Source organism: Heteronotia binoei, chromosome 4 (genome assembly GCF_032191835.1).
Source record: "Heteronotia binoei isolate CCM8104 ecotype False Entrance Well chromosome 4, APGP_CSIRO_Hbin_v1, whole genome shotgun sequence".
Classification (NCBI taxonomy): Eukaryota; Metazoa; Chordata; class Lepidosauria; order Squamata; family Gekkonidae; genus Heteronotia; species Heteronotia binoei.
Window position 1 is genome coordinate 122,353,961 of NC_083226.1, and position 26,029 is coordinate 122,379,989.

The following is a 26,029-nucleotide window of genomic DNA, read 5'->3' on the forward strand; positions in this document are numbered from 1 at the left end:
AAGGTAGGAGGGCCTCCTGGAGCGGGGCGGGGGGGGAGTGGTAAGTTAACTACATACTGCCTAGCCCTTGTAGGATTGCCGCCCCCCCCCCCCCCCGCCCTTTCTGGCTCCTCTCTTTCACTTCCCAATCCCAGCGTTTACACAGAGAACCTGCTGGGATCAATTTGCAGCCATTTTGCATTCCACAGGCTTCCGTCATCACACTTCTTCATAATCTTCTTCTTTTTGCACATTTACTTGGAAGTAAATCCCAGTGTTTCAGCTGAGCTTACTCCCTACTAGGCGCAAGAAAGATCGCAGTGACTCTGTTTCCTGCTGAAAAGAGCTGCCCCAACCTTGTGCACGCTGATTTGGGAGCGCTCTTTGAAGTAGGCATGCTGAATTAAGGCTGCTGTTCTAAGCAGTGTTACTGGGTGAACTTGCCTTCTGAGCTTAGGGTTGCCAATCCCCAGGTAGGGACAGGGGATCCCCTGATTTGGAGGCCCTTCCCCCACTTCAGGGTCATCAGAAAGCAGAAGGGGGGGAAATGTCTGCTGGCCACTCCATTATTCCCTATGAAGATCAATTCCCATAGAATAATGGATAATTGATCTGTGGGTATCAGGGATCTGGGGGGCTGTTTTTTGAGATAGAGGCACCAAATTTGTATCATAGCATCCAGTGCCTCTTCCCAAAATACCCTCCAAGTTTCAAAATGATTGGACCAGGGGGTCCAATTCTACGACTCCAAAAGAAGGTGCCCCTATCTTTCACTATTTCCAAAGGAGGGAAGGCATTTAAAAGGTGTGCAGATCCTTTAAATATGATGGCAAGAACTTCCTTTGGAGTTCAAATATGCTTATCACGCCCTTGCTACTGGCTCCACCCTAATGTCTCCTGGCTCCACCCCCAAAGTCCCCAGATATTTCTTGAATTGGACTTGGCAACGCTATTCTTTCCCTTTCTATTTCTTCCCCCCATTTATTTGTTTCCCTTAATTCCCCTTTCTTTCCCCCTTTCTTTCCCTCTCTTTTCATTTCTTCCTCCTTTCTTTCTTTCCCTTTCTTTCCCTTTCTTCCCAAATTTCTTTATTTCCCTTTATTCCCCCTTCCTTCCCCTTCCCCCAAATTTCTTTATTTACCTTTCTTTCATTCATTTCCTTTTCTTCCCCCATTTCTTTATTTCTATTTATTTCCCTTTCTTCCCCCCATTTATTTATTTCCCTTACCTCCTCTCTCTCTCTCTCCCCCTCTCCCTCTCTTTCTCCCTCCCTCTCTCTCGAGCCTGAGTGGTGGGCGTTGTGAAGGACTGCTGCTGAGGTATGTGGGTGCCTTTAAAGGTCTGCTGGGAGCAGCTGCAGTTTCCACATGAAGGGGTGGCAAAGGTGGGAGCCAGTTACTACCAGTTCAATTTGCACTTGATTATCCCAGATGATGTGGCCTAATATGCTAATGAGTGTGTGACGTAATATGCTAATATTAGGGGTTGTGGTATAATATGCTAATGAGTTCCTGCTGTGCTTTTTCTACAAAAAAAGACCTGGACCTATGCATTTGCCTAGGGTGGCAGGCCAGGGTATGTGTGCCAAATTAGGTTCTCCCCACATGACTTCAAATAGAAAAACAATTATTTACATTAATTTTGCTGGCCTGAATTGTTTTCCCTTGGTGGAGCACTGTTTTTTAAGTTGATGGTTTTGTATGGCCTGCGAATGATGTTATAAATATCCAAATGGCCCTTGGCAGAAAAAAGGTTCCCCACCCCTGTCATAGGGAAATGTAACATGTGTACCAGTCTGCAGTTTCAATTATGTCAGAGGAGGTTACCATTCTTGCAATAGTCCCAGAAGACTTCTTGTTAATTTGTCTGTCTATCAAAATACTAGAAGCTTTCCATTTACCCAGTCATGAAGCACAATGCTACATCAGCATCTTCACATCTGTTTTCAAGACAACCATTTCTTTTCTTACTCTCTCATTCCATTTTATGTTCTTTCTCACCTGCTTTGTACCACTAGAACATGTCAAATGCCTTAAAAGAATTCCATTGTTAACTGGTGATTAATATATCTAAATAAACTAGTAGCTTGATCCTATGCACATTTGCTCAAAAGAAAGTCCCTTGTAATTCAATGGAATTTACAATATATTGTTTATAGTAATGCAGTCTTAGTAAGGTAAAAAATGGGTCATACATCTTTGCTCCAATCCAACAAGTGAGATATATCTGCAGATTCCTTGCTGGATTGTAATGTGAACAACATAGAAACTGGATGTACAGTTCCATCTGCTTTGCAATGTAGGTCAAAATGAGTATCTTCAACTACTCTCCTGGGATACAACTGCATTGCTGTGTGCAGCTATACTATGACTGGAGGGTTTCACTGTGATATATGCATATATGTATCAACACTGGGTTATTATATTATTTTCATTAGACATAAAAGACTGACTAGTAGCCTTCCGGAGAAATGATCTTAACAGACATCCCAACTCAAGAGATGAATCCATACTTTCGAAAGAGTGGTGAAAGGTATTCTTTCAGGAAATTTTGAGCCTTTTCTGTACGTGTACAACAAGTTCAAATATAAAAAGGGACAAGGATGAATCAATTAAACTCCTGACTGCACAATAGAGTCCCCTTCTTATTAACAGAGTCTTCCGTGTTCTGAAAGGTAAGGCTTCATCTGTAAGACAAAAAGAGCCCAAGACTGTTCAAGATACAGCCACACCAGAGTCTCATATCATTAAACACTAGCAGCCTATATCTATGCCAGCCTCCCAGGAAGGCCAAGGCCATTATCTCATTCCTCAGGGTGTCCAAATTGTCAATTATCTTGTATTTCCTCTAAATTAGCCCTGTGTTGAGAAGTGTCACAAAGGAGGATATATAAGGGGCAAAGAAAGAGCAAATCCAGTGGCAATGCCAAATGGAATAAGGAGAATAAATTGCTAATTTATTTAGCAGTCTAGATCTTGCATGTGAAGATATTTTTGACATACTCTGCAGAATGACTCTGAAGAGATGCAATCAAAATGCACGTCCAGAACTTTTGTCTTGACTGAAGTGTTCACACTTCAACTTGGTTTCACTACTTTGGCCTAGTTCTTGCTGGGGAAATAAACCTATGACTAAGATGTAGCAATTCAGAGTGGAGGGGGAGGCCTGTTTGATTAAAAACTCCTATTTAAAAAAAAATCTATCACATAGAAAACTATTATATGTGTAAACATCTGACAACTATGTACAGTTATCTCTTTGTGGGGTATTTGAATGTGAACCTTGCACTTGCAATATGATGTTGTCTAACACTGACATAAATTTGTCAGTCACCTCAATGAGAACTCAGTCTGGGCTTTGGCTCATTATCCCTAAGCATGGCTAACATGTCATGCAGTATCACCTCACAGAATGACTCAGAACTTGAAATATATTTCATTTGATGTGATATCGGATCATTTGAAAGTTCTCTTTATACTTTTTAATTTGGCAGTCACACTAATATGTTCATCTGGTGAGTTTGCTGTTATCAAACAATGAATTCAAATACAGGAACTTATGCACAGAGGAAATCAGAAGTTTTAACTATGTCATGAAATACCTAAAACTGATGGGTGATCCAGCTTTCAGTTGGCTCCTAAAATTGGAATATTGCTGAATATTTCAATAGTACTGTACTGAAAAAGCTAAGTGAGATAAAAAGCTAAATGGGTTTTATCCAGTCAGCTTTTTCATTAGTCTTCCCCACTTCTCCTTATTACATCCTTTATCTCCATGCAGGCCCCATGATTCCCAGCATAACCATTTCAAATGGTTAAAGGGGTCTTCTCCTTTTTCACCAGCTGAAAAGTTGCCTGGATTCAATCCATAGCTTATTAGCCTCATAAGAAAAGAGATTAATTAAAGCATCACTGTAATGGTGAATTTTGTTTAGGAAGGCTATTGTCCATAAATACCAAAAATAGTCACAATGCTACTTACTGCTTAATATTTAAAATGTCCACTATAATCACAGATGAATATCAGAATCAGGTAAGCTCTACAAAGAGCAATACATACAATATAAAGCATAATTGTCCTCTGGAAAAAATCTATTGGAAAAAGAACTCCTATGACATGGTTCCACATAATAATGGGCATGAACAAGGAAAATGCAGTTCTGTTCATGGCTTGTGGCATGCCCAGTTTGTGAACCACAAACCATCACAAATGTTTAGCTGCCAAATAAACTGGTTTTGTTCATGAGGTTTGTGATTCAGTAGAGCACCCTTCCTCAGCATGCTAGAGACACCAAACTTGCAGAGGACCTCCAGGTGGCTCTCTTCAACTTGCCTTCTAAGTTTGGTGAAAACTGGATTTATGGGGTCTGTGTTACAGCACCCCAAAGAATGTTACCTGAAGAAAGTGCTTTCTAGGGAAATGACAGGCACAGGTTCAGGAGGTTCAGGAATGTATAGAACAGATTCTGTGTAAGCTAGAGATATCAAAGTCTCAAGGGATTTCACCTGGATGATCCTCTACATGCCCTCAAAGTTCCACCCCACTGTTGCATTGAAGTTTGGTAAACTTTTAGATTGAGTGGAGACTGTCTGGAAATGTATCCATTCACAAACCTGCATGAAACACCACAAACTACTTGAAAGTTTCTGGAAAGTTCATGCCAGTTGACCTGCCATGAACCAACCAAAATTCATCACAAACTTTAGTTCATGAGCTAGTTCATGCCCATCCCTAGTTGCACATTCCTGATATTTCAGAAGGTATTCCCCCATATACAATTATTGTATGTATTTATTTTGAAAGTTTCAAATTGTATCCTAACTAGTTCCTTAGGCATAGAAAAATAGTTTTTAAACTATTAATTATCATATGTTTGGAGCAGTAGGATGCCTTAAAACGAAGTTTTCCCAAATAAAACTGCGACTTCGTATGTTCCAGGAATTTGATGTATGAATAAGATAAAAAAAAATCTAACATTAGGAACACTTAGTGCAATGTGGAGGGAACCTTATGAAGTAGGGGAACTTTTGCAATTAAATAGCTAGGGTTGTTAACTTCCAGGTGGTATCTGGAGATTTCCTGGGATTACAACTGATCTCCAGGTGACTGAGATCAGTTCAGATGGAGAAAATGGCTTCATTGGAAGGTGGACTCTGTTGCATTCTACCCCACTGTGGTCCCTCCCATCCCCAAACCCTGGTTTCCTCAGGTTCCACCCCCAAAATTTCCAGGCATTTCCATATCTGGAGCTGGCAACCCTAGAAACAGCCAGCATCCATGCCTCCTTCAATATCTTTTTGTATACCTGACAAAGAGAAAACTTATGGTCCAACAACCATGTATCCATCTCATCCAATATATACCGGGTTGAATTCTCTTAGTTCTTTCTATTAAGTGAGGAGCCTTGCTCTGGAAGCAGAAGTGCTGCATCAGAGGAAGGTTCCCTCCATCAGAGTAAAGCTCCTCACTTATCAGGAGCTGTAGGATCTAACCCAAGTATAAAGGGTATAGCAAACATAAAGTATTACTTACAAATCTCTGGAGGCTACAAAGCCTCTTTTCCAGTTTCCCTTTTGAGTCCTTTGCAATCTCTATTTTCTTCTATGCCACTGCTTTCTCCATATTTGTCACCACATCTCTGCCCTAGTCTCACATATGTTTCAATTTTCAGTGAAATTTACATTAAAATTTAGGAGATTTGGGGGCAGGGAGCAATAGGTACATCATTTTAACAGCTGGTGATACTCTTAAGAATGTTACATGTATACATAATATAGTATTTCTTCAAAATTAAAAATGAACTCAAATGTTTGCCATTGTTTATTTTTTTTTATTTGATTTGATTTATATTCCACTCTCCCTGCGAAAGCGGTGGGGATACCACTGAGTGTAATATAATAGATATGTGGGGAAAATGCAAAGGCACTTATAAAGGGCTTCTTGTAAAGAATCCTATGAATAAAGAACACCAAAATAACTGTTTGTTAATCCATAGCGATATGTTGAAAATCTTTTGTTACCAGTTTCATTTTTTTCCTATTTGTATTTGCCATATATAAGGGCTTTATTGCTGTTCTTTGGATGAAATATTCTCTTTTTGCAATCAAATCACCATGTCAAAAGAATAGAAAGTTGTTTTACATTCCCAGATACTTTAATTTCACCCTTCTGTATCCTTAGATATTTATATAATACTCTGATGGTGACCTTCCAAATCTTTCCTTAATTTCTGTTCCATGCTGTACTGCGGGAGTTTTATGAGGGTGAACAAAGAATTAGTAGCCCATTTCCATTAGTAGTAAATTTCCTTTTTGCCCTTGTAGGAGGACCTTTACTTCACTGTCTATACTTTTGTGAAAGTGATGCATTCACAGAGGTGGGGATACCTGGACAACATCAAGGCTACTGATTTCACTGATCATCCTCTGCCTAAGAGCCAAATGCTGAAACCATTAATGCAAAGGAGCTAGAAGGCTAAGGCCTCAAAACATTATCTTCCACCTGCCTACACTTAAGAGTATTATTATGAAAAGCTAAACAAAGGAATTCCACCAACATGTGCATCCTACAAATGAACTATGGAAACATAAAAATGCTGTACCCTGAAGCAGTAGGTGCCTATATACTATCAGGGGTGCTTTGATATTTGAGATTGACATGTTTAAGGCAACGTTGTCTGACTACATGATAGAATGGGGCACATTCTTTAGTACTTTTTTATTCTTGTCATATTTTGCAGAACTGTTGGGAGAAGGAGAGTGTGTGATAGCAGGTAGGTCTGAGTATATATACCCCTGATGACAGAGAAGTATAGAAACAAAGTCAGCACCAGGGCTTTTTTTCTGGGAAAAGAGGTGTCAGAACTCTCAAGAGGAAAATGAACGAGAAACATGTGGATGCCCATCATGAACTTTTAAACATTTATGGAGAATTTTGTTGCCATGAAGAGGTTCTGGAATTCCACCATGTTCCCCCAGAAAAAAAGCCCTGATCAGTATTATGGTCCATTTCTCACAGATGGTGGTAAACCTGTTCATGGACTGTGTAGAAATGTGTTTTACTTTGGAGGTTTGGACTGTACAAAACGTTCATTTTTTGAGTTTTACGTGTTGTTGTTTTTTCTCAGCAGAGAAGGGGGGGAAATCCTACAATCCTTGAAGCTCAGATAAAATCTATACCATAGGTTAGGAAAGGCACAAATAGGTATAGAAAAAGGTCTGCATGGTTAACTAACAAAGTAAAAAAAGCTATAAAAGGTAAGAGGGATTTCATTAAGCAGTGGAAAACTAGTCTCAGTGAGGTTAATAAAAGGGAACACGGGCTGTGGCAAATAAAATACAAGTCTGTGATCAGGTAGGCAAATAGGAAATATGAGAATATTTAAAAAAAACATAAAGAGCAAATATAAAAATTTCTTCAAATACATTAGAAGCAGGAAACCAGCCAGGGAGGCAGTGGGGTCCTTGGATGACCCAGGGGTAGAAGGATTACTGAAGGACAATAGGGCTGAGAAGCTGAATGCATTTTTTGTCTCTGTCCTCCCAGTTTGTTTAGGACAGAGCCACCCATACAAGTGACTTCCTGCTTATTGCTCTCATGCAACTTAAGTAGCTACATGTATGGATGGCTTTTCACTTGAATGAAGTAGACATCAGTGATACCTGATTGTACACACAGTAAAATGCTACCATTCCAGTCTATGTATGAGTAAATAAATCCTCTCATTAAGATGCTGTACTTATTCTTTTATTTTTCCTAATATTCCTGTCTCTATGCTTTTGATATAAAATGTAAGATTTGTAAGAGAATGAAATAAAATACAGCATGTTAAACAAATTACTAATAAACATGCCCATCCTATTTAGATAGTTTAAGAAGTAACTGTACATTTTTGGAATGATTTATGCAAGAACATAACACTGGTTGATTAATGAAAAATAATCCACCCAATCATTCATTGCAAAGATACCATTAAATTGTTTCATTATTCAAGCAGTTCTTACACACCCTGAAACATCCATACTGAAACATACTTTTGAAACCGATACAACAAAATACAACAAGATAGCAGATATAAGTGCTGCCTTGGTTGCTGCTATATTAACAAATATGAAAAATGATTTTCATCTGCAATTTATTTTTTTTAGTGGAAAGAAAGGAGAAGCCTATCTAAACCCAAAGTTAATGTGTTTTGTGGAACAAGTATCTGCCACCCTTCTCCCTATTTAAGATATATTGAAGTCTGTGAATAAATGCATTTTTAGGTAGAGGTTTGACCTGAATAAAATGTTTACCAGGAGGTCTTAAAAGTTTTTCTCTCTGGGTAGAGAACAGGCGGGTAGAAGGAAGTCAGTTCAACGGCTTTCCAGCCTCACCTTAGCTACCTCTTAAGAAATGTTAATAGGCTCAGCTAGAGGCAATAGGATGGGCCAGTCTCCCCCCACTCCAAGCAGAGAACAGAGAGTTGGAAATATTAAAGAAGAGAAAGACTTCAGGAAGAAACTCCTGGATACTTCAAGAAAAGTTTCTTTGATCTGGCTAGACTTGGTCAGTGGGTGGAGAACCAGGTATGATAAAAAAAATCCTTGCAGCAAGGAGGATATCTTTTTTGTGCTGAGTTCATCAGATCAGACAGAACTCTTAACTGAGGTCTGGAGGAGGTGGCCATTGCCATGTGCTGGCCTACAGCTGAGGGAGCCTTCAAGGCAGTTGAAACACTATAGAGAACTGTAACTTTCTAAGTTAAGGAGCCTGCCTTATATTTAACAACAGATAGGACATATATAGAAGGAAGGACAGAGGAATTGTGTTTTACGCTTTTCTTTCGAATCCCTTGCTCAGTCTGGTGCTAAGGGTATGATTATAAATATTTTCTTTTTAACAAATACTTGATAATTCTTGATCCTGGTAGTAGTTCTCAGTACCACACTTACCTCCTCTGTCTTGGACACACTTTTTAAAAAGGTGTGTCAGGGGCATGTAATTTGTTGGCAAGTGGCTAATCCTCTGGGGGCACACAAGGTAGTAAACTGTCCTTATTGTGATCAGGCATTGGGCAATGGGAGACGCAGAGGCAAGGCCTTAGAACTTGGAAGGGAAGTTGGGAATCCTTACCCTCTCAGCTGGCAATTCTTACAAAAGTCAGGTGGGTGGTGGAAGGTTACCAGAGAGAAAAAAAACACATCTGGAGATGAGGAAAACTCTGAATATGGATGCCTTGGAAATAGAAAGGCCTTGGTCTCTGTGCCCTGTTTGTTGGCCCTCTGTTGGCCACTATGTGAAACAGGATGTTTGACTAAATCGACCATTGGTCTGATTCAGCAGCGCACATCTTCTGCTCTTCATGAGTTTACTGAATGAAAATTCCCTTTAAGGCCTCACATGCCCTAGAAGCTGCTGCCAAGTGTCAAAAGCAACAACAAAGTGGGGTATGGAATTAAAGGCACTTCTGCTCAAAGGGAATCAACAGAAATCACCCTATCCCCCCTTGTGAAAGTGGAATAAGATCTTGTGTCAGAGCATGAATGTGTGAAGAGGTGGTGATTTCACCAAATTTCTCCTTTCTGAAGGCCCACACCACATCTCACTTTGACCCAAGGTGCTCTAACTCTTACATGCAGAATTTCAAGACAAGCAAAAGGCTGAAGGGGATCCATTCCAAGAAGGGAATCCATTCACAGTGCACTAGGTCCAACCCACTATATCACTTGCATAGAATTAGGGTTCCCAATTCTCAAATGGGGCAGGGGATCCCTCAGTTTGGAGGCCCTCCTCCCACTTCAAGGTCATCAGAAAGCAGTGGAGGGGAGGGAAATGTCTGCTGGGCACTCCATTAGATTCCCATAGAGTATAATGAAGAATTGATCTGTGGGTATCTGCGACTCTGGCAGGGGCTGTTTTTTGAGCTAGAGGCACCAAATTTTCCAGTTTTCAAAAGTTTTATTGGTTTCAGAAAGAGTGAGGGTAGGGGATAGGGGGAGTAGAAAGCACAATACATTTTGACCTTGTTCTGCATAAAAATAATTTCAAAAAGTATTAGCTTAGTTCTACAGTACTTTACATAAATTGTCCCATATTATTATGTCTAAACTAAACATCATCCACATCTTAAAATTTTATAGCATAAATCTTTTGTTAAAGTTATCTATTAGTTTTGACAATTCCAGTAAAGGCAATTTTATAATATAAAATACAGGGGGGGGGGGGGAGAGAGAGAAATAAGTTAGAACATAAGAGAAGCCATGTTGAATCAGGCCAATGGCCCATCCAGTCCAACACTCTGTGTGTGTGTGTGTGTGTGTGTGTGTGTGTGTGTGTGTATATATATATATATATATATATATATATATATATATATATATATATATATATATATGTATGTATGTATGTATGTATGTATGTATGTATGTATGTATATACACACACACACTGTGGCTAATAGCCACTGATGGACCTCTGCTCCATATTTTTATCCAATCCCCTCTTGAAGCTGGCTATGCTTGTAGCCGCAACCACCTCCTGTGGCAGTGAATTCCACATGTTAATCACCCTTTGGGTGAAGAAGTACTTCCTTTTATCCGTTTTAACCTGACTGCTCAGCAATTTTATCGAATGCCCACAAGATCTTGTATTGTGAGAAAGGGAGAAAAGGATTTCTTTCACTACTTTCTCCATCCCATGCATTATCTTGTAAACCTCTATCATGTCACCCCACAGGCGACGTTTCTCCAAGCTAAAGAGCCCCAAGAGTTTTAACCTTTCTTCATAGGGAAAGTGTTCCAACCCTTTAATCATTCTAGTTGCCCTTTTCTGGACTTTCTCCAATGCTATAATATCCTTTTTGAGGTACGGCGACCAGAACTACACACAGTACTCCAAATGAGACCGCACCATCGATTTATACAGGGGCATTATGATACTGGCTGATTTGTTATCAATTCCCTTCCTAATAATTCCCAGCATGGTGTTGGCCTTTTTTATTGCAATCGCACACTGTCTTGGCATTTTCAGTGAGTTATCTACCACGACCCCAAGATCTCTCTCTTGGTCAGTCTCTGTCAGTTCACAACCCTTCAACTTGTATTTGTAGCTGGGATTCTTGGCCCCAATGTGCATTACTTTGCACTTGGCTACATGGAACCTCATCTGCCACATTGACACCCACTCACCCAGCCTCAACAGATCCCTTTGGAGTGCCTCACAATCCTCTCTGGTTCTCACCGCCCTGAACAATTTAGTGTCATCTGCAAACTTGGCCACTTCACTGCTCACTCCCAACTCCAAATCATTTAAGAACAAGTTAAAAAGCATGGGACCCAGTACTGAGTCCTGCGGCACCCCACTGCTTACCGTCCTCCACTGTGAAGACTGCTCATTTATATTCACTCTCTGCTTCCTATTAATAAGCCAGTTTTTGATCCACAAGAGGACCTGTCCTTTTACTCCTTGACTCTCAAGCTTTCTAAGGAGCCTTTGATGAGGAACTTTATCAAAAGCTTTCTGGAAGTCAAGGTAAACAACATCTATTGGGTCTCCTTTGTCCACATGTTTGTTCACCCCCTCAAAGAAATGTAACAGGTTAGTGAGGCAAGATGTTCCCTTACAGAACCCATGCTGAGTCTTCCTCAATAACCCGTGTTCATCAATGTGCCTACTCATAGGAGAGCCAGTTTGGTGTAGTGGTTAAGTGTGCGGACTCTTATCTGGGAGAACAGGGTTTGATTCCCCCCTCCTCCACTTGCATCTGCTGGCATGGCCTTGGGTCAGCCAGAGCTCTGGCAGAGGTTGTCCTTGAAAGGGCAGCTGCTGTGAGAGCCCTCTCCAGCCCCACCCACCTCACAGGGTGTCTGTTGTGGGGGAGGAAGATAAAGGAGATTGTGAGCCGCTCTGAGACTCTTTGGACTGGAGGGCGGGATATAAATCCAATATCTTCTTCTTCTCCTCATTCTGTCCTTGATAATGGTTTCTACCAACTTTCCCGGTATTGAAGTTCACACCATATAATCTTAAGAGTCTTGAATGTCTAACCAGGCATAAAATTTCATCCAGTATTTTCTTGCTTCTTCTTTAGATTTCCCAACCAAAAGCTGGGGTAGAAAGTCCAGCTCTGCTGTTTCCAGAATTTTTCCCACCAAGTCCATTTCCGTAGGAATTTCCTGAGATTTCCAAGAGAATCCTAGCTGCTGTGTTGAAATGTGGTAACAAATGTCTCATTTCTTTGGAATAGTCCTCAGGAAATATGTTCAATGAAAATAGTTATGGTTTGAATTGAATCTGTGTCTTCATAATCTTCTGTAATATTTCATGCACCATTTTCCAATAGCCCTTCACCGTCTCACATGTCCACCACATATGGTAAAAAGAACCAACCTGTTTACTGCATTTCCAACATTTGTTAGACATATTAGTATGTAAATCTTACACAATTTATGTGGGGTCAAGTACCATCTATAAAACATCTTATACAAATTTTCTTTAAAAGTTGCTGACCTAGTTAATTTAACGTTAAGCTTCCACAGTCTCTCCCATTCTTCTAAGTAATATTATGACCAAAATTTTTTGCCCATTGGACCATACAATCTTTTACAACTTTGTCTTGTGCCTTCATTTGAAGTAGATATGCATATAATTTGGAGATTAGCTTTTCCTGTGGACCCAAAACAATTTTGTCAAATAAATATTGTTCTGTATTGAAACTTGTAGCCTTGTCTTTGGCATATCTGTATTCAATTTGCATTCTCAACCACCAGTTCATTTTAACATCCATATTTTCCAGCTCTTCTCTGGTTTTCAATTGATTATTTTTTCCCAGCAGGTCATCATATACCTGGTCATCATATACCTATAATTCTGATTTGATTTTAGATTTGGATGAGTAAATGCTTCTACTGGAGAAACCCATCTTGGAATATTTGATAAATTCTGGTCTTTAGCCATGACCACGTATGGTACAAGGATTTTCAAAACCAGTGATTCTAAAAATAGGAATGGCCTTCAAGTCTTTGATACCATAAATATGCATGCCACCCCATAGTAAGATCATGTCCTTCTAACAACAATTGTCTCTTGTCATTCAGCAGTATCCAGTCTCTTACCCATAGAAGCGCAGAAGCTTTATAATACAATTGCCAGTCTGGAAGGCCCATACCTGCTCTGAGCCTGCTTCGGCGGGGAGGGCGGGGTATAAATAAAAACTTTATTATTATTATTATTATTATTATTATTATTATTATTATTATTTTAGAATCTTGCAGTGTTTTTAATTTAATTCTAGGTTTTTTGCCTTGCCAAACATATTTAGTGAACATCTTGTTCAGTTCTTGAAAAAATATTGGAATAGTTTGAAACAGGAATAGTAACCTTGGGACAATATTCATCTTTATTAAGGCTATTCTTCCCATTAAAGATAGGTTCAAGTCGTGCCATTTTTCCAAATCTTTTTTAATTTCTTTAAGTAGTTTGTCATAATTATCTGTTTTTAAGTTACTACACTTATTTGAAATAACAACACCTAGATATTTGATTCTTTTTTCATACCAAAACCCTGATTTTTGCTGGAAGGGTTGAATTTGTTCCATCATCATATTCTTTGTCAGAAATTTTGTTTTATGGTAATTAATCTTCAGTCCTGCCCAGTAGCCAAATTGTTTAATCTTATATATAAGACAGTCTATTGAGTCTATCGGTTGTTCTAGTATAAAGACTATCATCTGCGAAGGCTCTGAGTTTAAATTGTTCATCTTTTATCACAGCTCCATTTATACTTGTATCTTCCCTTATTTGATTATTCAATACCTCTAGAGATAAGATAAAAAGTAGAGGTGACAATGGACAGCCTTGTCTTGTACCTTTTTGAATGTTAATTATATATGTTAGTTCGCTGTTCACTGTCACCCTTGCATTTTGTGAAGAATATATTGCTTCTACTGCTCTCAAGAAGTTTTCACCAAATTCCATGTCTTTCAGTTGCTGTAGCATAAAGTGCTAACGAACATTATCGAAGGCCTTCTCAGCATCTAAACAAATTAAAGCCAGTTGTTTCTCTGGATGAGTCTCATAATATTCCAAGATATTACAAACTATTCTGACATTATCTTTTAGGAAGGAAACCTGCTTGATCACAATGTATTATAGACTGTAGAACTTTCTTCAAACATTGTGCCAATATTGCAGCAAAAATTTTATAATCCACATTTAAGAGGGAAATTGGACAATAGTTTTTAATATCTTTCTTTTGAAATCAAAGATATTGTCTTGCCATAAAGCTAGTATTTGGCCTTCCTCTTGAATCTTTTCAATAAGACATTTAAATGGTAAGAGTAAAGACTCTTCATAAGCTTTGTAGAATTCTGCAGGTAATCCATCTGGACTACCTGCAGTTTTACCATTCTTTTGAGATGCCATTGCATCTCCAAGTTCCCGTATTGTTATTGGCTCATTTAAAGTTTTTTGTTGTTCTTCTGTAAATTTATTGAGATTATTTTGGTTGATATATTCTTCTAAATCTATTTTATGAATTTGCTTATCTGCATATAATTTTTTATAGAACTATTTCACAATTTGACATATTTCTTGCTTTTGAGTTTTCTCTTTGTTGTTCTCATCTTTCAATGTCATAATTATTCTTTTGGCCTTTTCTTTTTTCATCCTATAAGCCAACCACCTTCAAGGCTTATTGGCATGTTCAAAAATTTTTTGTCTAGCATACCTCAAATTAATCTCCATCTCCTCCATAAGAATTACATTCAATTTGTGTTGCATTTCTTTCACCTTTTTTTGAAATTCATGTTTTGTTGGCTGTTTTTTAAGATTCTTTTTTGCTTCTCCAGCTTGTGACATTAAGTTTTGAAAAATTTCAGTTCTTTTTTTTTTCTTGATACTATATCTAATTGCAAGGCCCCTATAATAAGCTTTAGCAGTGACCCAAACTACTTGCATCTTTACCTCTTGTGTTATATTCTGTTTTAAAAAAGATTCAATTTCCACCTTAGATTCTTTGAGAAAATCTTTATCTTTCAAAATTGAAATATTTAGCCTCTATGATCTTCTCATCCATGGACCTTTGAGCTTTATCATTACAAGGCTATTGTCTGAAATAACTCTTGTTTGACTTTCTGTGTCAACTAAGTCTTTAATCATACTTGCAGAGAGCCAACACATATCGATTCTTGACCAAGTTTGGTGGCTAGAGGAATAGTAAGTAAAATCTTTGGAGTTGGGATATGTTGTTCTCCATACATCAACCAAATCCATTTCTTCTGCTAATTTCCAAAAACTTGTTGGCAACTGAAGACCTTTAGTATTCATCTGTTTGTGCATTTTTTTGTCCAGTTTTCTGTCAGAAACTGCATTGAAATCTCCTATTAGACAATATTCTACATATTCCAAATTTGATGATTTAAGAAGCAAATCTTGACAAAAATTCTCTTGATGATCATTTGGGGCATAGATATCTGCAAGTAATTTTTTTTTTTATTATCCACTGTAATTTTCACTAATAAGAATTCTTCCATCTTCAGAAGCATAGTGCAATTATGGGTTAAATCTTTAGTATATATTGCCATTCCCCTTTTCTTCTTATTCATGTCTGTTGCTGTAAATAAATTACCAAGTTATTTTTCAAAAATGTTAATCTTTAGTTAAAATATGACTTCCTTGTAAGCAAATTATGTCCATTTCCTTTTTTTGAGTCCATTCACATTAATTGAAACTATTGAAGCCATTATGAGTTTCGCTTATCATTATCTTTCTTATCTTTTTTGGAATTCCGTCTTGTATGATATCTCCGTGGTTCATTTGGATTTTCTTCACCAGAACTTTTTTCCTCCTCTTCATACTTCTTTTCCTTGTCTTTTTTCCCCTTCACTCTATCCAGAAAATTCTGAGCTTTAATAATGGAGTTAATTTTGTATTTGTTCTCCTGGTAGGTAAAAAGAAGGCCTTCTGACATTAGCCGCATGTAGGATATTTCTCTTCATCTCAAAAAGTCTATTCTCTCCTCTTTTGTCTCACTTGCCAAGGTACCTCTCTTAAAATTTTCACCATATTTCCAGCTATCATCATAGGTCTGTCTCTTACTTGCTTCAGAATGTCATATTTAGTCCTCTTTCTTTTGAGTCTCAAATGAACTTCACTAGGGCACTTCCGGGGTTGAAGCTTGGTGAGCTGTCCTGTTTCCCTGTGTGGAGCAGACGAGGATCTTTGTTTTTGGACAGAAAAGGCTTTTTAAAGCCTACTGTCTACTTTTTCCAGTAAAGGAAATTGTTTACGGCATGCATGTTTATTTTGAGGGGGATTCACTTTGGCTGACGAAAGATCCCAGGAGGGGTTTTTTTTCGGCTTTGAAGATTCCCCCGATGAAGAATTGCATTCTATCGCCTACAAAGAATCCTTGGAGTCATTAAATTGACATAAACTCACTAAGGCTTCAACTTCCTATGGACTATAACAACATCTGAGATAAAGTGGATGGGATAATGAGAGAATAGACGTCGTTAAATAAGGTAACGATCCTTATCTGCTACTCCGGGTTCAATTTAAGCTTGTTAAAAGGGAAGATCTGGGACCCAGAACTATTTTTCAAAGTGGAAAATCAAGGAGAAGTGGAAGGGGGTAGAAGTGGTTTTTTTGGACTCAAAAGAAAGCAGAAAAGTGCAGAAAAATACTTGCTGTTATGAATTCCTGTGGCTTCGGAAAAAAACCCCAGTCATAACAAAGCTGCAGTCTCTCTCCTCAAAACAGGAAGTGACATTTTCTGTAATCATTATGAGACTTCAATGCTAGAGAGTCAGGAAGTAAGTGTGGAGTGAAGAGGAGCATCCAAGTATCCGGATACTTGCAAGAGTCAGTAACCATAGAGAAACATTGGAGGCTAATTACAGAAAGGCCAAAATATTTTCACTAAATAACTAAATAAGTGGACTATAAAAGGATTCAAAATTTATATAAACAATCCCCTAAGGGCTAAATAACATGGACTATGTGCTTGAAATTGGAAAATAAGCCCTAGAGGGTAAAAGGAAAACTTTTTAAAAAGAGAGGCTTGGAACTTTAAAAATTAATATCTTGAGCTAGGAAGCTTCGAGGAGGGCGTTTTTAGGCTTGTTGAAAAGGGCATGCTCTGTTCTGTTAAATGCAACTATCAGATTGGGGAGTGAAGATACCAATTAAAAACCCATTATTTGTAATGGACAATCAGTAATGTCTGAGTAAAAGTTGGAATCAAGAATTACAAGGTTAACAGCTGCCTTAGTGAGAGAGGGTAAAATGTCTAAACAAGTTTATGATCAATTGTACACTATGGAAGGAAGAATATTGAAGGCAATGAGTGATTTAATAACTGGATGTGAGAAGAAATTAACTAAGGAAATAAACTCCAGTGCTGAAGAGGTAAAGAAAGAATTTAAGAAGGAAATTGATGACTTAAGGAAAGAGTCTCAAGCAATAGCTAAAAAGACTGCTGACACAGAAGTGAAAATTAGAGATCAAGATGCCACCATTAAGAAAATGCAAGAAAAAGTAATACTACAAGACTGTAAGTTGATGGAGAATACGATTCGGCTAAGGGGAGTGCCTGAGAATGAACAAGAGGATGTGAAGACTCATATTGTCACAATTACAGCTGAATTTTTGGAAGAAGATCCGGAGGAGATGGAGCGTTTATGTGATGATGCATACAGAGTCAATTCAGAGCTTGCCAGAAAGCGTAAACTACCCAGGGATGTTGTGAAACAATTTTGGATAATGATTCAACAGGAGATCTCGAAAATCTTGGGTTATAACATTAGGAGAGCACCAGATGTCTTTCTGGTGGGATTACAAATGGAAAGCTTTCCGAAGCAAGACAGAACATTGTTGTGGTATTTGCTTTCAGCTGCGAGAACACTGTATGCGCAAATGTGGAAGCAAGATAGAATACCAGAAAAATGGGACTGGGCTTTAAAGGTTCTTAACTGGAGTGAAATGGACAAACTTACTAGAATCTTAAATGACATAATTTGGAGAAGTTTAAAGAAGACTGGAGTAAATCCCAAAGTTACGTGGAAATATAATGGAGGGTGAAGAGTCATTTAGTCTTTTATGACAACATTAACTGAACTTTAAATGATAAAGAGGAATTGTGATTATTTAGTTAGTAAGATATAGTTACATGGTAATTATACATATATGAGTTAAGATAAGAATAAGATAGCGGGAATTCCGGAGTTGATTTTATAACTATGAGTTTTGTGCGTAATGAATACCAAGCGAATTATAGAGAAAAGGTTATTGAAAAATTACTTTTTGTATAAAAATTTTATAATGGTGAAAAGATATTTAGTAGTGTTTGATAACATTAATTGAACTTTTAATGATAAAGAGGAATTGTGATATTGTGATAAAAGCATTAGTAGAACATGGTTATTTGGTAAACATATATATATGAAAGTTAAGATAAGACTAAGATAGGGGGAACTCTGGAACTGAATCAATAACTATGAGCGTTGTGTTTAATAAGTGCTAAGTGATTATTAGAGAATAGGTTAGTGATTGATAATTTTTTTTTCTTTTTAAAGATTTTACAAGTGTGAATTTACCTTTAATAAGCTTTTAATTTGTTTTAAGTACAGGCGGAGGTCATGAATAAGAGTGGGGGGGGAGGAAAATATGTAATGTATTGGAGAAATATATTTGAATTTGTAGAGATGAATTTATCTCAATAGATAGATAGATAGATGAATTTATTGTCATTGTTCTCAACAAAAAGAGAGCAACGAAATGAGGTGCTCTTCCACAAACATACCAACACATCAAACACACATATTCATAAACCATTTAAATACATCTGAAACCATTAAACCATTTAAACCATTAAAACCATTTAAATACATCTAAAACGGATAAACATTCATAAAACCATTAAAACCATTTAAACCATTAAATAAACATTCATAAAACCATTAAACATTCATAAAACCATTAAAACCATTTAAACCATTAAATACATCTAAAACAGATAATCCTTCATAACCCTGCATTTAACCTAACCACAGCACTTGGATAGAAACTGTCCTTAAATCTGTTTGTCCTAGCCTTCAACACTCTATATCGTCTACCTGACGGTAAGATCTCAAAAAGCAAATGGCCCAGATGTGTATGGTCCCTTAGGATCATTTGTATCTTCCTTTTACATGCCATATTATACAGATCCACCAATGAGGGGAGAGAACATCCACAAATCTTTTGTGCTCTTCTCGTCACTCTTTGGAGCACCCTTCTCTCTGCTTCCGTGCAGCTCCCAAACCACGCACAGAGGCAATAAGATAAAATGCTCTCAATGGAACTACGATAAAATATATTGCAAAATAAAAAGTTTGGTCAAAAAAAAATCAAATGAACTTCACTAGGTAATTTGTTTTGTCTTGTATAACCTGATGGCACCCGTCTAACTTGATCAAACTCTTCTTCCATCCTCTGAGGAGTCACCTTAAAATTTCAGCCAAGGCTTCACTTAAAATTTTCTGTAAATCTTCATTTTTCTCTTCTGGTATATTTTGAAACCTCAACATATAGGCGGCTCTGTCTACTTCCAGCTGCAAGAGTCTAGAATCATATATATACTGTTCTTTTTCCAGATGTTCCACCTTTTGGATATTCCCTGTCACCTGACCATCTAGTACTTTTAAGGCTTTGTTGGTCTCAGCTGTCTGTGCTATTCTCCAAAAGCTCTTGTTTAATCTTCGCCATCTGTTCACCAATATTGTCTACTTTACTAGTCAGCTGTGTTATAGCAGTCATTAAGGTGTTTTACATTTCTTTCATATTTCCCTGCATGATCGTAAATTTCCCTGGCCCAGGTGCAGCGTTAGGCGAAGGAAATGGTGGCTTACCTTCTCTGTTCTCTTTTTTTTTACTGTTTCTTTGAAACCAATCCTAGCTTTATTTTCCATTCTTATTAGAGTAAGCACACTCACAGCCACAAGTTCAATAATGGCTCTCAACGTTTGTTTTGAACCTCTATGTTCTGGTTTATAACAGATAAGCTAAGCTCCACCAAGTGATGCCCTTATTATGAAGTAGTTTTAAAAGGAAAACAACCTTCTAGCTTTTATGAACAATTTGTGGTAGCCAAAACAATGCTAAGAATAATAATAAACAGAACTTTTTAGCCATCCACGCTAAATAGTTAATAGGCAAAACAATTCAGTTCACTGCAACAACAACAATTCACTATTACAAGCCCTCTAGCAATGCTGATTCAGTTGAAATCCAAATCACCACAACGTCTTTCAAATAACTTCACATTTCAGAACTTCAAGATGTAAATTTGTAATCCAGGGCTGAATACCCTATTTGTAATCCAAGAGTGAGATCCAAAATTAAAAAATAAGCCAATAGTCCAAACAAAAGAAAAGGAAATCAGGCACTCCTAAAACTAAAGGCAAAAAATAATAGAAAATAGGAAAAAGTTCCACTATTTGGTGATACAAAAAGGAATTAAAAATGAAAGGTGCATAAAAAAAAGGAATCCCAAACCAAAAATATTTAAACCATGTCAAAAAAATATTCCTGCCACAGATAAAAAGGCAAAGAAAAAATAAAAACAAGTTTAAAAGGTTATCTTTTGGAAATCCCTGGGCCTAAGGAGGCCAAACTTAAAACAACTAGGGAGCTGGCCTTCTCCATAAAAGCGCCCCAATGGTGGAATCAGCTACCGGAGGAGGTGCGGGTCCTGCGGGACCTCAACCAGTTCCGCAGGGCCTGCAAAACCGTCCTCTTCCAAGAAGCCTTCAATTCGTGACCAGACTGAATATTACGCTGCCTGTATAAATAGAGACTGTAGCACCACCATATAGTTTTTAGCTTTTTAATACTAATTTATATTTGTATCTGTATTTGTATTTATATTGTGAATTGATTTTACCTGTATTGTCATATCATGATACTATATCATGACAGATTGTAAGCCGCCCTGAGCCTGCCCCGGCGGGGAGGGCGGGGTATAAATAAAACTTATTATTATTATTATTATTATTATTATTATTATTATTATTATTATTATTATTATTATTATATCCATATCATCCAACAAGAATAGATAAAAATCCACTTTGAAAATTTGTAGAGGTATTCTTACAGCCAGAGTTCCTGCTATGTCTTATAAGTCAAGATCAAGTACTCACCAGCCTTTAGAAGTTAATTAAAACTCTTATAAATTCATTAAGAGCACTTCAATTTAAGCTTCAAAGTATTTTTAAGCCAGCTGTCTTTCACATCCATATACACTTGCAAGCAAGCATCTTTCACAAAATCCAAAACATTTTTCTACCCCCAAAAAGGATTTAAAACAGATCAGTTAAATTCAGCCATCAAGTCTCTTATAGAACTAAAAGTTGGTGTGGTCTCCACGTGCAAGTATTTTCAATGTTATCAGTTTAGGCAGAAACTTTTGCAAGCCTTGAAAAAGAATGAGGGAGAGTCCCCCCCCCCTTTCTTCGTCTTTTGCCCCATTTGAAATATGCTTCAGTCCTGATTCTCCTTTTTCCTGCTTGTCAGAGATGTTACCATTAAAAAAAAATAGTATAGGAAAAAAACACAGTAGTAGGAAGGTCGATGTCATCTATCTTGATATTAGAAGATTTTAAGGTCCAAAATGTAGAGTGCTGAAGAAAAGAGAAAGAAGTTGGTGGCTGACCCTCTTGCCATTTAAAAATGGCGATTGGAACAATGAGGCTAGAGGCAAGCAGGATCGGGGAGCAGCCGCCTCCGCTGAGACCCCCGTTCTACCACTCAAACCCCCTGCCTTCTGGGACCCTTCCTGGGCCTCAGAGTCGTTGTCCTTCGGGGACGACCCCTCTACAGACCAATTTGAAAGCAGCTCTGGACACATCAGTCCGAGCTGCTTCCCGTTGCGCGTCGCCAAAACCGGAAGTTCTAGAGGCACCAAATTTTCAGCATAGCATCAGGTGCCTCTCCGGAAAACACCCCCCCCCCAAAAAAAAAAGTTTCAAAAAGATTGGACTGACAGTCTATTTCTATGAGCCTCAAAAGAAGGTGCCCCTATCCTTCATTATACCAAATGGAGAGAAGGCATTTAAAAGGCAAGTGGTCTCTTTAAATGTGATTGCCAGAACTCCCTTCAAAGTTCAATTGTGCTTGTCACACCCTTGCTCCTGGCTCCACCCCCAAAGTATCCTGGCTCCACCCCCAAAATCCCCAGATATTTCTTGATTCGGACTTGGCGACCCTGCATAGAATGCCATTTGGATAATGCCAGAAAACTCTGCTGCATCTTCTGTCTAGCTGAGCACTTGCATCTATGAGGGCTTAGGGCAGAGCCCTCAGTACCATCAACAGAGCTTCTATCAAATATTAGCTTGCACCATCCTGAAACTTTAAACCTCCAAAGATTTCCTATTTCAGCACATTCTTAATTAAACTATTGTGGTTCTGGTAACTCAGAAGGAACAATTTAGCATTTTTATTATAGGATTATTATACTACCATAGTGCTCTTAAAGGAACATACTAAAATGTTTTCAGATTTTGTGTGTGTTGGAGAAAAATCTGTGTTAAAAACACTGTGAGGGTCCTTGCAGCATATTTAAATTGCCTTTAAAAATACTGTGAGGACCCTCATGATATTTTTAAATGGCCCATGTTTCGCTCTAAAATGATGATGGCATACCCAAGTAATCTTGGGCACACCATAACATCTGGTTGTACTCCCAACACCTAAGTATCAAGGAAAGGGAGAAAAGGGGGGGGGGGAATCAGCTTGCTCAAATCCCTGAGAACCTTGAGAATCCTGGAAGGAGCATTTTTAAAGGGTAAGGTGGGATTTTCATATTGTTCCGCCTCCCTTCAATTCTTCAGTGATCCCAGTTCAATTAACTCCAAACGTGACATACACACAATGTAAAGACCAGTTATATACAGCTCACATTGTTGTTCAGTTGTGGAAAAAAGAAAGTCATTTTGTTTATTCATAGGGGAAATCTAGGCAAACAAAATGAACATCTTAAATGTAAAAACATAGTGAAGTTCAAAAGCAAAGAAGGAAAAGAAATATATCCTCAAGCGTGGAAATACTTAAGCATCTTTACCTACATGTCCCCTGTACAGTCACTCTATTAATACAGAAAGAGAAATTTCCATAGTTAAAGTTGCCAGCTACTTTCCATAGTAACATAAGGTCTAGTTCTCCAAAGGACAGAATTTTGCCAACCCTAAACTATTTTGGCTAATATATTATATGGCTTAAAAGGTAGCACAACTGAATGACTGTCCAGAGCAATATTTTTCAAGCAATATGTTTAAGATGTTTTTCCAAATATTAATTAACTTATTTTATTTAGACAACAAAGCCTCTCTGCATGAAACATCAAGATGACACTTACAGTGTGATATTGTGAAGTTCATTTTCATTGATTAATCAAATAAACAGAAACACTATCGGCTAAAATTAATCATTTGAAAGCCCATTTAATTGGTTTCCTGGCTGAATGAGCAGTTTTCGATAAACACTGCATTTCTTTCTCCATTGTGGAGGATGTGTAGTAGGGTGACTCTCATAGAATTCTGGGGCAGAACTAGGCTAGTAAAAGGTCATCTAGTCAGATTCTTGCACCGGGATAATGTCAAATATATGCAATTAAAAAATTAGCTGACATTTTCCAGATTAAAGTGTGTCTCAAGCAAGGAACAGAGTAAAGAAAAGAACAACAATGAGAATTGCCTGAATGGCACAAAATTTGCTTAAGTAGACCACTTCATTTAACACAGGAAAGTTAACCTTGACTGTATTCAGGTGTCATGACAGGTTGAGAGTGTGAAACTGATCCAAGGTTATACTCTCTGTTTCCTATTAATTAGAACAAAAAAGAAGCCAAGTTGGATCAGGCCAATGGCCCATCCAGACTCTGTGTCACACAGTGGCCAAAACCGAGGTGCCATCAGGGGGTCCACCAGCAGGACCAGAACTCCAGAAGCCCTTCAACTGTGGCCCCTTAAGCACCAAGAATACAAAGCACCACTGCCCCTCACATAGTGTTCTATCTATACCTTGTGGCTAACAGCCATGATAGACCTCTGCTCCATATGTTTATCCAACCCCCTCTATGGGTGAAGAAGTATTTCCTTTTGGCTGTTCTAAGCTTACTGAACATTAATTTTGTTGAGTGCCCACAAGTCTGTGTATTGTGAGAAACAGGCCTCAGATTCAGCAGGAGCTCATAGGAGAGCAGCTCCTTAACCTTTCTGAGAGTTCCCCCTCCTCCTCCCCACCTACTTTGTCCATTGAATAGTAGGTGCAGCTGCATAACAATCCTTGGGTTAGGAGAGCAGCCAGCCAGCCACCAGGGCTTTGCCACACCAGCCACCAGGGGCTTTGCCCAGCAGCGCTCATTAACCCCTGGAGAAGCCCATACCATCCTTTCTCCACTTCTTATGTGATTTTGGGTGGTGGGTGGGTTGCTGGCCTTTTGGGGGGGCAGCCCAGGAGAGCCCCAGGCAAGCGAGGCCTGCTTGGACTGGCTGGATCTCTTGCTCACCCAGGGCTCTCCTTTCTTGAATCGTGTTGCTTTGGGCTGCTAATGAGTTATGCTTATGAGCTCCACCACCATTTTTCTACAAAACGACCCCTGGTGAGAAAGGGAGAAAAGTATTTATTTCTCTACCTTTACTATTCCATGCATAATTTTGTAAACGTCTATCATGTCACCCCTCAAACATTATTTCTCCAAGCTAAAGTGCTCTAACCTTGTTAACCTTTCATCATAGGGAAGATGTTCCATTCCCCTAAATTATTTCAATTGGTTTTTTCTGCACCTTTTAAAATGCTATAATATTGGGGGGGGGGATGTTATTGTATTTTTGTGTGTGTTGCGCACGTGTGTGTGTGTGTGTGCACCTTGAAGTCATGGAGCACTTTGGTGACTGACCCCTATTTGGGGCATGAGGATATGCGGAGAGGTGGCTGAATAAAACCAGTCCTGGACTCTGCCTCTGGTATTCCAAGGAAGTCTTCCATCCAATTACTTGCCAAGTCCTTGCTTAGCTTCTATGATCTGACAAGATTGGGCTTGCCTGGGCTATTCAAATCAAGGTGCTATAATATCTTTTTTTGAGATACAGTGTACACAGTATTCCAAATGAAGCCGCAGCAGAGATTTATACAGGGGTATTATAGTACTGGCTTATTTGTTTCTTGTCCCCTTTGTAATAATCCCCAGCATAGCAATTGCAGGTTTTTTGCAGTCATGCAATGAGTCAACATTTTCAGTGAGTTATCTACCATGACTCCAAGAGCTCTCTCCTGATCAGTCTCCACCGGTTTGGACCCCATTAACATATATTTATAGTTAGGATTTTTTGCTCCAATGTGCATTACTTTGCTCTTGCTCATGTTCAGCCTCAATTGCCGCATTGGTGCCCACTCGTCCAGCATCGACAGATCCTTTGGGAGTATCTCACATTCCTCTCTGGTTCTCACTGCCCTGAACAATTTAGTGTCATCCACAAACTTAGCCACTGCACTCTTTACTCCCAACTCCAAATCATTAATGAACAAGATAAAAAGCAATGGACCCAGTACTGAACCCTGCAGTACCCCTCTGCTTACTACCCTCCACTGTAAAAATTGCCCATTTATACAAACTCTCTGTTTCCTATTAATTAGCCAATTTTTTATCCACAAGAAGACTTGTTCTCTTATCCCATGATGGCTGAGTTTACTTAGAAGTCTTTGATGAGGAACATGATCAAAAGCTTTTTAGAAGCTCCTGATGGCACTTGGGTTTTTTTACCACTGTGTGACACAGAGTGTTGGACCAGATGGGCCATTGGCCTGATCCAACATGGCTTCTCTTATGTTCATAAGTCTAGGTAAACAATATCTACAGGGTCCCCCCGTCAACATGTTTGTTCACCCCCTCACAGAACTCTAAAAGGTTAGTGAGAAGAATCCATGATGATTTTTCCTCAGTAGCTTTTGTTCTTCAATGTACTTACTAATTCTGTCTTTAATAATGGATCCCACAAACTTACTCAGAACTGACGTTCAACTGACTGGC